We start from the raw sequence: 6,639 nt of genomic DNA, 5'->3' as shown, positions 1-6,639 counted from the left end.
TGGGGGAGGGGGAGGGAAATGAAAGGCGGTGGCGGGGAGGAGGCAGAAATCTTTAATAAAGAAATTAATTAATTTAAAAAAATAAATAAAAGAAAATATCCTAGTTTTTGTATGTGGTATTTATGTTATGGCTATTACATCTATTAAAACTTGAGATCTTATTCATTTTACATGAATAATATCAAAATAGTATAATGTAACTACTACGAAATACATTAAATTGAGTACAAAAAAGGAAACTGGCCCTAGATTCTGTGCTAGAGGTCTTGTAATCACAATAATAAAATTAACTTTCATTTTTTCCTTTGATTACAGGTCATATGGGGAAGTGTGACGAGAAATACAATAATCACGAGTCTCCAATTAGGAAAAAAGAAGAGTTAGAAAGAAGAGTGGAAGTTCTTGGAGGTCCTGTAAGGCATAAAATAAAGAATGTGCTCCACCTTGTCAGACTAGGAAAGGAAGTTGGAGACTGGTGCAGAGGTAACTAACTACAAATTTTCATACTTTTCATTTATAAACTCTCCCTCTGGCTTGGCACCCAGCACACACAGCGTAGGCTCTCGCCACTCCCCAAACAGACTGGAAAGAATTAGGGCGATTTCTCGTTTTTCCATCTTTTTCTCTCACAGTATCTAAAAGGAAAGTACACGGGGGGAAGTTACTTTTGATTAATTCAACAATTTGCCTGCATTAAAAAAAACAAAAACAAAACCCAGAAAAACAAAAACAAAGACAAGCAACAACAAAATCCAGGCATGTGGTTGTCCTTCCAAAATTAAACAGAGGCTGAGAGAGGAAACAATGATATTTGAGGTCTGTTTTCCTTTGCCGGTTTTCTTCCTAGGCCTTATATACTGGGGCTCTTTCTGACTCATTGTCTTTCAGAATCGCCACAGAAATTTTAACCACAGACTCCAGTACAGTTTTAACTTCACAATTTAGGTCTCTACCTTAAAACTCTGCTTTTGCCATCTATCTCCATCAAACAATTTAGTCACTTTGACAGCCTTAGACACCTAGCGAAACTGGAGAAATAGGTGTCAATCAGTTGAAATGTCAACAGTAGCACTTACAAGTGCTTGATCCAATGTCTCAGAGCATAAATTCAACATCTATTTGAAACCGAAATAAAGACAATTTTCCTAAAGTTGTGCTCTGGGTACCACTTTCAACCAGTCTCAGATCTCCCTGGCATCTCACATAACCTAAATTCCAAAATTTTGAACTGCGGTGGCAGGTCTGCATGCCATCAGTCTTAACATGCTGGTTTAGGTCAATGTTTGGTCAGGTTGCTCTATTGTGAGAAAACTACTTGTTAAAACAGATAAAATAGTACTGATTCTTCCATAGATTTGTGACTTAATGTATAAGGATATAAAAATTATTAGTTTTGCAGAACAAAGAGAATGTCTCTCAGCTCCGAAGAAAGACTCTCCCAGGAAATTCTCGGGGAGGGAGTTTAAAATTATAAGTAGAAAAGCTGTGATTAGGATTGCCCTCAGCAACACCATTGATGATAATCTTAATTTACTTAAAACAGTAGCTCTTTTAAAAAAGAAAAGAAAAAAAGGAAGGAAGGAAATGTAATAGAATACTTTGTAAAACAGATTCTGTGTAAATTGTGGGATGTCCATTATTCCTGATGTATATAAGGGCAGGAACACAAAGAAGGATTAAATTAGAGTGAATACCAAAGCTCTATGTTGAATTATAGAGTTCTTGTTCTTCAGAGTAAGATCATTCTTCAGTCCAAAGGCACTGTGCATTAGAATACTGACAGAGCATGTTTAAAGTCAATATTGAAGGAAACCATAGACCTCCAAACTTCAAATCAAGAGACATTGCACTACCCAAAACTGTATCAATGAATCATGCTATGAAGTGCAGTGCATGCTATGCCAGATTGGCTATTATTCATGTCACTATGCTGTATTAGTCTGGATATTGGAAAGAAGACATGAAATATAAAGGCAGCTATTTTTGTATTTGTAAGAAATCAGAGTGGTAGTATGATAGGCAAGACTGTAAGTGAAAAAATGGCATAGGCAACGAACTCTGATGAGCCATTCCAAGTCCTGCAGGAAATTAAGAAATTAGTCATTCTGTAAATTGTCAAAGATTTATTTTTTAAAAAAATATCTTACTATTTACCTTCATAATGTCAATGAAGATAATTTTCCTTGCTTGACAGGTGATTTTATTTCTTTATATTTAGTTCTTACAACATCCGTAATAATTTGACAAAAAAATCATAAATATAAGCTGATGGAGGAAGGTCATTGGTTAATTAAATAAAGAAGCTGCTTGCCCTGATAAGTTAAAACATAGGTTGGAGGACTAAACAGAACAGAATGCTGGGAGGAAGAGGAAGTGAGCTCAGAGACACCATCCTCCCTTCTCCCAGGCAGACACACGTGATGAAACTCCGACCCAGGATGGATGTAGGCTAGAATCTTCCCGGTAAGACCAGTGCTCACAGATTATTAGAGATGGGTTGATCGGGATATCAGAATTAGCCAGTAAGGGCTAGAGCTAAAGGGCCAAGCAGTGTTTAAAAGAATACAGTGTCCGTGTAATTATTTTGGGGCATAAGCTAGAGCTAGCCATGTGGGCTGCCTGGTGCCCGGGACACAGCCCAGCTGCTCCTATTACTACAATAAGCGATATAACTTCCCCCACTGTCATCATCACCATCTTGTTAAAGTTCTCTTTCTGAAACCTTTGCTTAACACATCATTAATATAATTATTACAATTTCTTGTATTGGTTTCTGATTTTTGAAAAATTTTGGCACTGGAATTTGGTTTTGAGGCTACAAAATATTCATTAAATCAGGCTGACTATTAGAACTCTGTCCTTCATCAAGTTGAAGGTGTTGTACCTGACCTGTAATTCCAAGAATACATGGATCTGGACTTTGCTCTTCATGGTACTGAATAACACCATCCAGGGGAGGGGAGTGAGAATATGATGGAAAACATAAATATACAAATTCAACTATGCATTCTGTATAGGAGTTAGGGTGATGGGTAGAATTTACCATTGGCAAAGTAGAACCATAACCTGAAATATAAGACTAGAGCAAGATGGATTGTAAGCAGAGGTTTCTCTCTCTCATCAAGTAATGCAGCCACTTCTAAATAATCATTCAGAGGCCTAATATTGATTACAGAATGTTTGGCCTTAATATTGTTTACAGAATGTTCAGGCTTACTAATTACTAGCCTTACATTTAAATGAACCTATTTCTATCAATCTATGTATTGTCACATGGCCGTGGCTTTTACTTGTCTGGTGGCATCTTTTTTCTTGGGCAGTTGTTTGTGTCTGTCTTGATTATGCCCTTCTTTCTTCCTGTATTCAGTTTGACTTTGCTGCTTAACGATATTCTGTCTTGCTATAGGCCAAAACAACTTCTGTTGTTAACCAGTGAAAGCAACAAATATTCACAGTGTACAGAAGGGTTATCCTAAAGCTTTTTCTTCTTTCTGTCTAATCAAAAAGAAAAGTTTTAGCTTAAACATAGTAAAATTACATACAATAGAAAACAGTTATCAAGTAGGAATTACAATTGCAATATCTAGTCTATTTGTATTTGACAAAATTAAAGAAAATATTTAATTTCCTATTCTATCTTGGTGAGCTTAAAGTTTTATATCTAATTTTCCTTTTTATCAAAACTAAATTAACTATAATTATATCTAGTCTTCAACTCCATCAAATACCCAAGAAGGAAGTAATATTATACCTAAGTAAGCAGTCAGTACAAGCAAGGGGCTTCCAAAAGATGTGAGAAATGCCGAAAACAGCTTCCTGCCTAGACAACCACCCAAGATTTCTCTGTAATGGTGGAGCATTCCACTAGACTATCTGACAGATTTTCCAGTAAAACATAGAATTTTGGAAGAATTTTCTACTTTCTCTTGGCAAAGCTCAGCAGTTACCTTTCTTGTGTCCTGTGGGTCAAGTTTGGGCAGTATACTAGCAGCAACTGAGGCAAAGGCATTTTCATTACCCAGATGGCTAGCTTTTGCCATAAACAGAACAAACTCCATTCAGAGTTTCTTTGTTGCCCAACCGTTTTTCTTCTTTCTCACAAGCTTGATGCCCCTATCATTAGGTAACATTTCTCCCTTCTGGAGTTTTTCATTGAGTTGAAGACTAGATAGTTATAATTATATTTTCCCTTAATTATGATAAAGTGGTAAATTAGATGTAAAACTTGAGAGTTGCAAAGATAAAATTAATAATAGAATATTTTTCATAATTTTGTCAAATACAAGTAGACTAGATATTGTAACTATAATTCTTACTTGGTAATTGTTTTTGTTGTATATATACTTACTATATTGAAGTTAAAACCTTCCTTTAAATTAGACATAAAGGGGTAAATTCTGTAAAATAATCCTCTTGTACACTGTAAAGATTTGTCACTCAAATTGGTTTAATAAAACTCTGACTGGTGAGTAGCCAGGCATAAAGTATAGATGGGGTGACTAAATTAAGGATGATGGGGAGGATCAGGGTGGGGTCAGAAGTTGCCAGAAGGTGATCAGGGAGTAGGAAATGAATGTGCAGTGCTAATAAAGGTACTGTCATGTGGCAGAGCATAAATAAGGAATATAGGTTAACTCAAATGTAAGAGCTAGTTAGTAATAAGTATGTGACGTAGGCGGGTCTTCTATCTATCTGTTGCTTTCATTGGTTAATTAATAAAGAAAACTGCTTGGCCTGATAGGTCAGAATATAGGTAGATGAGGAAGACAGAACAGAATTCTGGGAGGAAGAAAGCAGAGTCAGGCAGATGCCATGCTTCTCCTACCCAAGACAGACAGTGGTTAGACTCATGCCAGTAAGCCACAGTCAAGCGGTGATACACATTAACAGAAATGGATTAATCAAGATGTAAGAGTTAGCCAGTAAGAGGGTAGAGCTAATGGGACAGGCAGTGTTTAAATGAATATAATTTGTGTGTTGTTATTTCGGATGTAAAACTAGCCGTGAAGGAGCTGGACAGGACGAAAAGCAGGCCTGCTCTCCTCATCACTACAAGTATGAGTTGTTGACTGAGCATTTATAAGTAATATTAAGTCTCAGTGTGTTTATTTGGGAGTTGTTGGTGGGATAGAAACTTCTACTTACAATATATATGAAAAGTTAGATGAATGATGAAGGCATATCTGAAGAAAATTTACTGAGCTTCTTTGGGGCCTCAATTCATCTTTGGCAATTTGTGTAGAAACAAAGATTTTAAGCCATTTCACATGCACTCAGATACATAGTTTGAGCATAAATACAAGTTTAGAATGTGAGCTCTCCATATATTCATTTATTTGTTTTCAAGATATAAAGTAGAAATGAATGGATGCTGAATTGTGAACTTGTCAAAAGATCTGTTATCAAAAGAAAACTTTACAATGTTTTAGTAAATTATTACTTACCAAACACTGAACATTCACATAGAATTATTTGTTAATTCAATGTTTAAATAATCATTCTACTCAGCTTACAGTATTTCATATGTTAAGTTGCCAGAAAAATAAATATAACAATAGGGTAGAAGGAGGAATACAAACTATAATAAAATATATGTCTGAAAATGCCATAATAAAATCTATTGTTTTGTTTGACAACTAAATCGATTTAAAGGTATTCATGGAGGAACTGAAATTTAAAAAGTCATAAGGTCATTAAATTTTGATAGAAATGAAAGGAAGACTGTAGTTAATTGAGATAAGTATTACAAAGATGAGAAGATACAGTTTTGTTCTGTGGATTAAGAAAAAGTGTTGAAGCTGGTGCTTGATATTAGAATCCTAAACTCAGAGATCACTTTAAATGTAGCCACTGATAACTGGCCCATGCCCCGGTGGATGGCATCATTGCTATGTTCATACAGGCAGCACTAATTTGACTCGGTGAGATATAGAAGAAAGGCCATGCATGAAGTGGGGAGAATGATGTGTTGTAACTGAAAGTCAGAGCAGATATAATAAAGATGTATTGTATACACACATGTAATTTTCAAAGAATGACTTACATATTATTCAAATAACTAAAAATGAAAACATAAAAAAGTAGGTAACAGACAGATAAACAGAAATACACAGACATACACAAGAGACAGAGGAATACAGAGGGAGATCACCTTGGGACTAGCAAGATTTCTCAGCAGTTAAGGGTGCTTTCTGCCAAGTCTGATGACCCAAGTTTGACAATGCCCTTAGGGCTCCACTTGATGGAAGGATAGAATTGACTCCCATGAATTTTACTCTGACCTCTATGTGTGTTGTCATAGAAACAAGCACAAGCAGACACCCAAAAGTAAATAAATATAATTTTTAATAATGTCACCTAAGTGGTAGTATGAAGAATGAACTGGAGATAAAGAGAATGGAATGAAATGAGTTATGAGGCTTCTGCTCCAATATTAGCAAAGGAAGAATGCAGGCCTGGATTAAAATAATGTGAACACAAACATAGGGCATATACCACTATTAGTATATCAATATAGGAGGGGAATGATTCAAACTGTGCTGGCAATAATGGTTCAACAGCTAGTGAAAACTGATTTTTAACTCATATTTGGTTTCTAGCCATAAACAAAGGACATTGAGCCTATAATTAGTGGTCCTA

Source organism: Microtus ochrogaster, chromosome X, assembly GCF_000317375.1.
Source record: "Microtus ochrogaster isolate Prairie Vole_2 chromosome X, MicOch1.0, whole genome shotgun sequence".
Taxonomy (NCBI): Eukaryota; Metazoa; Chordata; class Mammalia; order Rodentia; family Cricetidae; genus Microtus; species Microtus ochrogaster.
Note: the sequence above shows the minus strand (reverse complement) of the source record.